Source organism: Lepidothrix coronata, unplaced genomic scaffold (genome assembly GCF_001604755.1).
Source record: "Lepidothrix coronata isolate B3197 unplaced genomic scaffold, Lepidothrix_coronata-1.0 Scaffold140, whole genome shotgun sequence".
Classification (NCBI taxonomy): Eukaryota; Metazoa; Chordata; class Aves; order Passeriformes; family Pipridae; genus Lepidothrix; species Lepidothrix coronata.
In genome coordinates, this window is record NW_016690320.1 from 556,989 (window position 1) to 568,055 (window position 11,067).

Genomic DNA, 11,067 nt, shown 5'->3' on the forward strand with positions numbered 1-11,067 from the left:
GACAGGAGATAGGGGACAGGTCAGTCTTGCAAAGCCAGATCTCTACTGACAAGATTTCTAAAAAGAAAAGTAGCCAGGGTGCACTTGTCTGCTAGAGGATGCCAAATTTTGGCCTTCAGAATCCTAATGGTTAAGTTTCAGTTCACCAAATAAATACATTTTTAATACGGCTACGGGGAGAAAGAATTTTTCTTTTTTTTTCAGGTCTCTGCATTTTGTCTTGGAATGCATGGATTGCACATTTGCAACTGCATGTCTTACCTTGCATAAAACCAGCATTCCCTAATATTCCTTCCCAGCTCCTCCTGCAAAGTCTTGGTATCACTCCTAAAGCAAATCAGTCCAGTTCTTGTATGATTTATTTTAACTAGACGCTGCTGAAGGTGAAGTTGACGGTTTTCAGGCATGTGCAGCAACAAACATCATGTATCATCTTCTGTTTTAAATGAGATCTGGTCCTTTCTCTACCACAGTGCACTGATAGCAGCAGCAGAAGGCTACAAAGGGGCAAATGCCAGTGACTCACTGGAGATGGGAGAGGAATTCATCGCTCTGGGCGCTGCAGAGTGGCAGCTTGTCATGGCTCAGTGAGAAATGCTGTTTGTCTCCAGCCAGCTGGTGACAGTCCTTCACGGCAAGTGTTGCAAATGGGAGCATCCAGAGAATGGAAACAAAAATGAATGATTTTTATTGTCAGAATACAGCCTGTTTGGAGGCTGTGAATCCTTCAGAGACTGGGAGATTTTTCAAAATGAGGTTCCTTAACTGGACTCAGAGGAACTCTCAAGGCAGCTACAAGGTTGTTTCGCTGATGAAGAGCTGTGGACCTCCCAGAGGAGGAACTGAAACCATTTTAAATATAGGTTTTATTGGAAAATTCACTACAAATAATTCAAAACTCTAGATGTAATCTGTTTTATCTGGATCCTTTAGATAGAGAAATACAGGCTTCAGAGCTGTTTGTCTGGAGCACCGAAGGAGATGGGTTATGGTTTTGCCACGTTCAGGAATGCAGGCCACGTTTTTCCGCATGGGAAGCACAGCATGGAGCAGCCCGTGCTCTGCTTCCCAAACATGGCAAATGTGAGCAGCAGACAGCTCCTGCTGGCTCCTGGGCTTACAGAAATGGCCAAGTGTGTGGGAGGAGTGGATCCCTCTTCCAGCTGGACATCTGACGTTATTGTTTGTGACAAAGCGAGTGGGACTTTTCCCTCCTCGTTCCTGGTTTCGAAGCCCATCCTGTCTGCTCGTTCCATCAGCTGCAAAGCCAGAGCTGTGGGTGGGTGCTGAGTGTGAGCAGCAGCCCTCAGGAAGCAGAGCTGCACTCTGGCCCTTGTCAGTGCAGTGACAAAGCCCTGGGCATCAGCTCCACTGCCCGCCCGTGACTAACACAGCCCTTGTGGAGCAGCCCCAGAGCTGGACTGGTCCCCAGGGTGGGGATGCTGCATTCCTGGGAATGAATGTCTTGTAATCACATTTTTAAGTAGATATAGCAAATATAGCCCTCAGCCATATGTGACTCAGCCCAGCACTGAAGAACCTGACAGAGTAAATGACTGACTAATGGTCCCAGCCCAGATATCTGGAGTAACCATTTTATGAGTGAGCTGGGTGAGGGCAATCACAATAGACACATGCACAGAGGAAAGAGTTTTCCACTAAAAACCTGCCTTTAATTTTAGGGATAGTTAGCTCTTAAAATAAAATTTGTTTTCCAGTAACATCAAAAAGGTTTTTGCTAGTCATGAGTGAATGCCAATTGCTTTCAGTGTATTTTTCTTGAACTAGATTTAAAAGACAACAGATAGTTCATAAATTTATTATGGACAATTTTTTCTAAAGCTTCTTCTTATTACGACAGAGAGGATGAAAAAAAGGAGAATGGGGGAACAGAGAGAGGAAGGAACTGTCTGTTTTTTTCAGAGATTTTAATTAGGTAGCAGGAGTTTTCAAGCTTGGATAAGCTTTCAGGTATTTACTTAAGCATCTGTTTTGCAGGAGGAATTTTAGACCACTGATTGTTTGAATAACTAATTATAAGTTAAAAGATATGATAAAAATAAAAACCTGACTTATAATTTGCCTTCTTATCTTCTTATGTTCAGAGATAAACTTGCTTCACACAGCTCTAGGACTTTGTTCTTCTGCATGTTTTGTTAGGGCAGGTATAAGAAGCCAAATCCTTCATTTCGTAGCTGTGGTGGTCTGGAGTTTGAACCATTTGGTGGGTTATTAGAGCATGAAAAAATTATTATGGTTACCTGAGCCAGGCAAATAAACAAACTGACAGCAGCTTATTGGAAACCTTCTATTTTCCCATTTTGAATTCATGTTTAATCAGAGCTGTTTGGATACCCAGGCTCCTTTTAATGAAACTAAATTTTCTGAGATTTGTTTATTTTTGCTCTATACATAGAACATGCAACTAACTAAAACAGTGTTCCTGCTTTTTCTAATTTACATAAATGAACTTAATTTTTAATTGAACCTATTACTCCTATTAAATCCTCTGGGATGCCTAAATCAAAATGCCGTGGGTCTCCTTATAGGCTGTGATTCAAGGCTATCTTTTTATCATGGTCAAAATTGTTATTCTGGATTCCCACTTAATTATGAAGATAATGCAATGTGGCAGGTCAGAGGCAACAGTGACATTGCTCATGCCAAGCTGCAAGGATGGCTTGTGAGTGGCTGAGATGGCTTGAATGTTTTAAGTAATAATTTAATTTATCAGTTTGCTGATGGATTGTCCGTGGTACTGATTTTTATAACCCAAACATTTCAATGTTTTCATAATGATGATCAGAAGATAGAAAATATTAATAATTGTACAGTTTTCAAAAGCACTGCAGTGATTTAGAGCCTATATAATGCTTTTTAAAGAGATTCTGATCACCTGGGAGCTTAAATCTTATAAGTTTATATGCCTAAGAGTGGGTTTTCTGAGCAGGCAGCAGCATTTTATTCGTAGGAATAAATAATAAATTGCCAGAATGTGTTTGAAATTTTTACCCTACCATTCACATTGATGTAAATTTTAAGAGTTTAAATATTGTGTAACAAGCTCATTTAAACTGTTGATTTTCAAAGCTGTGAACGTCCAAGTCCAGAAATCCCCAGTTAAAGGTGTTAAAAGGCCACAGTTTCCCCCCCTTTCTCTGCAGAATGCAGATCAGCTGAACCTGCTGGACATAAACCAGGCACAGGTGGCTCTGCTTGCTCGGGGGTGTTTTGTGACACGGGACTGCTCCCTGATCTCAGCGGGATCCCGGGAATTCACTGCTGGGCAGCTTGGCTGTCACACCTCCTCCCTCACTGCTGGCCTGCTTTGGAGTTGATTCTCTCCAGGAAATTGTTCTGTTTCATTAACAGGTTCGGAGCTGCTCTGGGTTTTCTCCTGCTTTTTTATTTTTCACTCCCGTGTAGCAGTTTGTTTGGTTTGTGCATTACACTGCCAGATTCAGCCCCAAATTCCAGTTTTATTGTATCATTTTGCTAGTTTCTAGGAGGAGTTTTTAGGCAGCATTCCTTTGAGGAGAAGGAGGAAATAGTGTTGTTCTGTGGAAGTGCCCAGGTGATAAAGAGCAGGATACTGATGGATTTCCCACCTGAGGAAGACTGACTGGGTTTTAGGATTAAGGACAGGAACAGGAGAGAGAAAAGTGCTCTCTTGAGAGTATTGGCTCTATTAGAATGGTAGCTATCTTTTAATTTTTTTTCCTCTTTTTGTGTTGAACTGGTGTCTGTTTAGCTTTCCCTTCAGTGGAAGGATTATCTGAATTTTTTATTAAATCTTAGTATGATGTTTGTTTTCTTATGAAAGTAACTAATTGCAGAACTGCTGATTTGTTTGGGGTTTTTTTCTCATTTATTAATGGTGTCTGGGCATTCGGAGAGCATCTTATTGATGGTGCTAGCACACATTCAGGTTAATTATTTAAGAAATGTATTCCTATAATTCATCATCCACTGAGGATTATTGAGATATTTTCAATGCATCCGATTTCTTCCACAGGGACTACATAGAGCATGAAGAAAATGAGAATATCCTTGTCAAATTGATGGGGCTGAGACACAGAGCAAGTTAGAAGATGACAGCCAGGTAAGTTTTTGAATTTCTCTCTTTGAACACCTTGCTAGAGCCACATGAATCTAGAGAGTCTTCTTTTAGGAAAGTTCCATTAAATTAAAATAAAATAGGACTAAAATGAAGTATGGTAAAATATTCAGCAGAGCTTCTGCTTCATTGCTTTAATGATGAGGAACTATTGAAAGGAACCCAGATTTGTTCAAAGCTGTGGTATTACCCTGAGAGCTCCCCAGTTTCGTTCAGGTGCCTGGTAGGTACCTGTGGAAAACTCGGAGGGGGCTCTGTGAAGAGCAGTACAGGGGTGGAGCACCACCCAGGGCAGAGTGGTGAAGAGATACTGGGAATGTGCTCCTCTCTCTCCATTTGTACCTTATAGGAATGGATTCAAAATTCATTAGGAAAAATGAGTATGATTGTTTAAATTAGCGCTTGTACTGCTGGTGGAATTGAGGCCTAGCGACAAGGCATGTTTCTGTGTATGACATAAGCTATCACAGTCAAAGGAAATGATCAGGGAATCATGGAATATCCTGAGCTGGAGGGTTCCACAACAATCACTGAGTCCAACTCCTGGCCCTGCACAGAACAACCTCAAGGGTCACACCATGTGCCTGAGAGTATTGTTCAAACACTCCTGGAATTCTGCCAGGCTGGTGCTGTGACCACTTCCCTGGGGAATCTGTTCAGTGCCCAGGCATCCTCTGTGTGAAGGATGGCATTGCCAAGGCAGTGTTATTTCAAACTGCACATTATCCCATGTACAGTCATTCTCCTGACTTTCCTGAGTGACTCCTGTGAGGTTTAGACATCTAGGACAGAGTATTCCCCTTCCTGAATGCTGCTTGTAAGATAGATCAAAGAACCTGTTCTTACAATAGATTAAAAACCCATTACTGTCTTCAAAACCAATTCTTATCCCCTGGGAGAAGGAAGATTCCTACATGATAAGTTGATTTTGTTTTTTGATTTATAATACAGTGTTATTTATAAAAGTTCTTGAAGTGAATCACTGAATTCTGAACTTTGAATCTCTCTGCAAATAGCAGCAATGAAACTTGCCTTAAGTGTAAATGAGCAGCAATTTAAATATTAACTATCAGTTGATATTTCACATTGCTTCCCACATACCCATTTATAAAACAGCCAAGCTGCAAGCTTTGTATAAATAGCATTTACTTACTGCCACGGTTTAATTGAAAACTTGGTGTTTGAGGATGGTTTATATGGGGAAGTGGGAACTAGTAGTGACTGCTACTACTTGCTGTGTCATAGCTTTGCTGTGTAGTCTTGAGAGATGACTAAAATTAATGGTGTGCAGTTTCCTCTGACTTGAATTGTTATAATCCCTATCCAACAGAGATATTGTAAACCTGATAATTATTTTATCATACAACAAAGTTGTACTGGCATGGGTACACATCACTAGAGTGCAGCAAGAACATGGTTACAAACAGTCCTTCACCTTCTGGGAATTTGAAACCATCAGGTTCAGTAGTGGGTGAATTAAAGATGATGGGTAACCAAAACCCATTAATATAGTACTTTAATTGCCTTGAGTGAAGGAAAAAAACATAGAAAGAAAGACCATTACTTGTCTGGGACATTGTTTTGCAATGGTTTTCTGTCAATACCAAACTGGGAGTTCAAACTGGTCACAGTTTGCAGGAACCAGACCATTGCATTACTTGTTCTTGTTTACACTTTCTCTTTTTCTTTCTTGCACGAATTCCATTCAAGTTTCTCATGACTTTTTTTTTAACTTGTGCACAGATGAGGGAAAATTTGGGATTTGGGTGGTAGTAGATTGTCACAAGAAACCTTAGTGTGAGTACAAACTGCTCCATGGGGTGTTGGGTAACAGCAGAATTGAAACCACAGTCACAGAAAGGTATCTATGTGTTTGATTAATACATTCACAGAGTCACAGAATATTCTGAGTTGGAAGGGACTCACAAGGATCATTGAGTCCATGTCTTGAGTGAATGGCCTGTACAGGGCATTTGGCAGTTCTAGGTCATTAGACCTTGGCAGTTCTAGCACTGAGCTAATCAGGGTCAATCTGACACACCCCACATGAGCAAAGCATTTAAAATACCTCTTGTACTCATGTGCAAACCAGGTTCATCATGCATGAAACTGCAAATTTGTTTAAATGCAAAATATAAGATGTATTGTAGACGCCTCATATGAATATGTATAGACATTTCAGTATTAACTACTACAGGCTTCTGTGAGCCAGAGTATAAATAACACCTGAGGTTGTTTATCATTGTCAATTAGTCATGACACATGGCCTTGGGCTAAAAAGACCCTGAGAGCCAGACCCTCTGCTGCTGTTCCTCCAGGCCTTTCCTTGTTTCTCTGACTGCTCGTGAAGCAAAAAGCTCTCAAATGAGCATTGCTGGGCATTTTATTTATTTGTTCTTCTACTTCTGAATTACTATTAAAATATCTTCTTAGTGAAAATCTTGTTGTTCTGTTCTTAATACCATAATATTCCATTGCCCTTGGCAGATGCAAACACAGATGATTGTCTTGTTGTAGGACAGATGACCCCATTCCTGTCCCTGTTGTTTAAATCTTACCTCGAATCCTCAGTTGTTCCCCTCTCAGCTCTGTGAGCAGTTTCCAGGGCCAAAGACAAGCAGGAAGAGCTTCACAGTCAACATGAAATGTCTGAGGTTCTTTGGTCTCTGCTTGGGCTTAGATCTTTTCTGTCTTATTTATGGAGGTTTTCCTCCTTTAGTTTGCTTTATTGGGAGCTAAGCTGTAGTAATACAGGGGGAGGAGGGCTTTTTACCCTGATGTGGTGTTTGCCATGTGAAGTTCCTTCCCATTTGTGTCAGACAGTCCCAGCCTATCCCCAGCAGATCCCAAGGAGACTCACCCTGAACTGAATCTCTGGCTTTGCCTTTGCAATAGATTTGTTTTAACAAGTGCTGCCCATAAGGCATAATCCTGTGACTTATTGAAATAATCTGTATGACTTTCCTGGGTGCTTCCTACCTGCTGAAATCCAGTTCTTGCAGACATGCACCTGCCTGCCTTTGCCTGACAGGAATAGTGACATCAAGTGGCAGTGGGGCCTCAGGGACAGAATAATACTCAATTCCCTTCACACTTTTTCCTAATGATTTTTTTTTAATTTGACATTGTGTGGGAGTTACCACAGCCTGGACAACCTAATAAAGGTAAAAATCTAGGGAGTTTAGAGAAATAAAGGGAATGGGCCCAAATAGATAAAGATAATGGGCCCAAACTAGCCCAAAATCTATCTGGAGATTCAGGATTCCACCACTGTGCTCTGTCTCATGGTGTCAGTATTGGATTTTCTTCATCTCCCCTCACTCTGGATAATGGAGGTACATTACTAAAATAAACACTGATAATAGTATACCGTTCATTTCTTGTTTTGTTAGTCCATGATAACTGGAAATCCAAAATTTTAAGGAATGGTTGAGATTTTGCCATTACTGAAAGGTCTTTCCCAACCTAAATGATTGTATGATTCTAAGATACCAGGAGACCATACCAGAGACCAGCAGTCCCTTTTGTTTTGCAATATAAAACATTTTACATGCAAAGAGGAAAGCAAGCAGTTTCTGCTGTGAGCTGCCACGTTCATTTTAGGGAGATTAATCTCACAAAGGAAAGCATATGTGGAACTGGGTCACAGCACTTCACATGTTCAAGCTTGTGTAAGACACAAAGTGATCAATCCCCACAAGATCTTTGTAAAGTGAACAAGGTTTATTATTTATAGTAGTAAACAGGCTGGCATTTATCTTTTCAAAGCATGGCAGTAGCGTAAAATATGTTTTAACTTTTGTTGTTTTCAGTTATTTGCATTTTAAAAGCTCTACTTTGAGTCGTTATACCTTTCTCGAGTTTCATGATTTATATAATAAGATACTTGCATGTACTGAAATGACAATTCTCAAAGCCAGTGAAGAATAAAAGCGTGGCACAGCATGGAAATTCAGTGTTATAATATGAAGGCATATATATTCTAATATGCAATTATTGCACCTTTTTAAGTTATTCTTAATGGAGATAGCAAGATCACAAAGCCCCCTAGCAGAGTGGATGCCCTACCTCACAGTCCTGATACCATCAGGAAATGTAGCACAAGAGTGAGACAGCACAGTCAGCAAAATTTGTCTTCCTTTATAGTCTAATTCAACTTCAATCACGTAGAAGGGGAGCCTGTTTAGTGCAGTGGTGTTAGAAAATGAGCCTTAGCAGAAGCTGAAGTCAGGTTTAATGACAATAACTGTTTGGAGTATGTGCAGCAGTGCATGATGTGTTTTATTTTAATTCCTGTCACTCTACAAGAAGCAATTTTCCTTTCTCCTTTCTCACCAGCAATTCCTACTCATCCTCTCATTCAGTTTGGGCTTTTTGTTTTATGACAATTACTGCTTCAGTTTTCTCCTTAAACTTGATCCTGGTTAGCTGTACATCTCTAATGCTCTGCTGAGCTAAGAGCATTTTTCACTGATCTATGCCAGCAAAAGTCATGACTCTCCCACATATTTTGTAATATTGAGACTATTTATTGAGATAATCCTGGCATGGATTGAGAGCAGCTTTTTGTGTTAGGCCCAGAGCTTCATCTGGTGATAACTGTTCAGGTTATCCTGTGGTACTTCAGCCAAAGTCAGCCTTGGAGGGGGAGGAAATGCTGGGTAAGGAGCCTCTTCTGCAAGTCTGCAGCAGCTCCTGGGATGACCAGTGTGAAATGCTGCATGTTGCTCTTTGAGCTTTACTTGATTTAAGATCTAATGCTTTAGAAGTACTGCCCCCGATTTTTTTTTTCTGGATTTGGGAGCTGGTTTGGGAGTTTTTCATGCTTTGTGTTGACCAAAGTTCTGCTGAGAGAAAAGGTAGCAGAGACCTTTGTTCCCAAGCACCATTCCCTGTGCATTGTCCAAAGGAGCATCACAATCACCCTCAGAGTATTTTACTTAATTAATCATCTGCCTTTATTGAGATTTTACAGAGTGATGTCTTTAGAATATTTTTTTGCTTTTGTCAGAGTACTGTTAAATACTTTTTAGTATTTAACTAGTATTGTTTAGCATTACTAGTATTGTAATAGCGTTGTTAAATACCTCCAGCCGCATCTCAGTGGTATCGCGGCATCTGTGGATCGCACAGGTACATTTAGCATCGTCCTTCACTCGCCAAGAGTAACAGTGACACCCTGTGGCAAATTCAGTAGAGGCCTTGCACTGAATTTCCTGGTTTTCTTTCAAATTTGCCTCCGAATTTCTTACACGGTGGGGAGTATCACAGGAGGATCCCTCCTCTGCACATCAGTTCATCAGGGGGTCATCAGTTTGTCATTTGTCTCTCATTATAGGTTTCCATTATTGGAATACATGTCTAATGAGCACTTTAAGATACAGAGAACACTCTGTGCCCCAGATGGCCAGATGCTTGAGAAGGTGGAACAGGAAACACAAATTGAGAAAAGAAGAAAATATTACATTTCAGTTTAAATTGACTTCACAGGAATATACTGCTGTTCATTGGCTTTCATACTGTTTTTCTCTGACATGGAAACTGTCTACTGAACTGTATCAGAATGTAATGACAAAGATATCCACAATATAAAAGTATCCACAATACAAAACTGTACTACATAAACAAATACACGTTGAAGTTAGGATCCTCCTTTTAACTTACTTGCATCATTCCTTTGGTTTGCTTAATGAACCTAAATAGCACAATTGCTCTGTAATTACTGTCATAATTCTGATTCCCAGTTAAGTCCCTCACTGCACAGTACTATAGTTCTACTGTGTTATCTCATGCTGATACAAAAGGCATGTACCCCAGTTAAATATTTTTCAATGAGTTTAACCTTTGACACTCATTATGCCTTTCAGGCAACATAGCTGGCTGAATACTATGGTCTGCACACTGCAAATGGTTTAAGCCTCATGCATGCAAAATAGCTGACAAAAGAAAGATTTTAAAACTTGGTGAGAGGAAGTGGTCTGCTTTTGGCCATTTGGGGGGTTTCATGGTCGTGGGTTTTTTGAGTTGGGTGTTGTTGGTTTGGTGGTGTTTTTATGGGTGTAGGAAGAAGAAAAAGTTAAGAAATATTGGGCAAATACCTCTGTTAAACTTCATGTGAATCTTCTGTTATACACAGATTGCCTTAAAAAAATTAATGGACATGCAGGGAAGAATGTCATAAATTAGATTTTGTGTCCTCTGTGCTTGAAATTAAGCTCATTATGTCTTGTCCTATCAAGAGTCCGTTCAGTTTAGTTGTTTGGGTGGCAGGACAGTTCTTTGAGCAGTGGAATAGACTGCATTAGTCAATGGTTTATTCTTCAGATTGTTGTAAACAAGTTACACAAGTGCCTATGGCAAATATTTTAGGTAGAGTTAGATCTGTTTCAAAGCAGAGAGAGGGAGCAGATGACTTCCCAAGGCTCCTCTCAGTCCTTCCTTTAGTGAGTTTATGGTTGTGTCAGTGAACTTTGTGTTTTAAATAGTATTTTGTGCACATCTGCTTTCCCAAGTCTCATTCTGTTTGCTTGGGTTCCATCCAGAAAAACAGTGCCCCCTCTCACTGCCCCTTCCCTTTGGTGGGCTCTACAGCCCCGTGTTTGGTGCCCACAGAGACACGAGTGCTTGTGTTGAACAGAGCAAGCACACTGCTCCCACCAGCCAAAGCCCTTGGTGTCCCTGAAGGACTGGCACACTCAATCCCACTGGAGACCAGCGTGGAAGGGAAAATAAAGGGGCAGCTCCACTTTCAGGCCCAGCTGTTTCCTTCTGTTTGGCTTTGCAGGATGTCTGCAGGTCAGGGCTCACAGTGAAGCTCTGGTAGTGTCTGTGCACTGCCCTCCTGGCTCCCTGGGTGTTCCCCGGAGGCCTTGCTGTTCCTGAGGGGAGAATTCTGCCATATGAGGTTAAGATGAAGACACAGGACTCCCACTGTCCCTTGAAGAACTCAC

At 40.8% G+C, this 11,067-nt stretch overlaps 1 protein-coding gene across 4 annotated transcripts in view; it reads left to right on the forward strand.

The window, feature by feature from the left end:
* MYO1E (myosin IE) overlaps positions 1-11,067 on the forward strand; it is a 242,482-nt gene that overhangs the window by 126,628 nt on the left and 104,787 nt on the right. For all 4 annotated transcript variants that reach the window (XM_017827513.1, XM_017827514.1, XM_017827515.1 and 1 more), the window contains exon 5: positions 4,016-4,102. The gene's annotated coding sequence lies outside the window, so the exon portion shown is untranslated. The remainder of the gene's footprint in view (positions 1-4,015; positions 4,103-11,067) is intronic.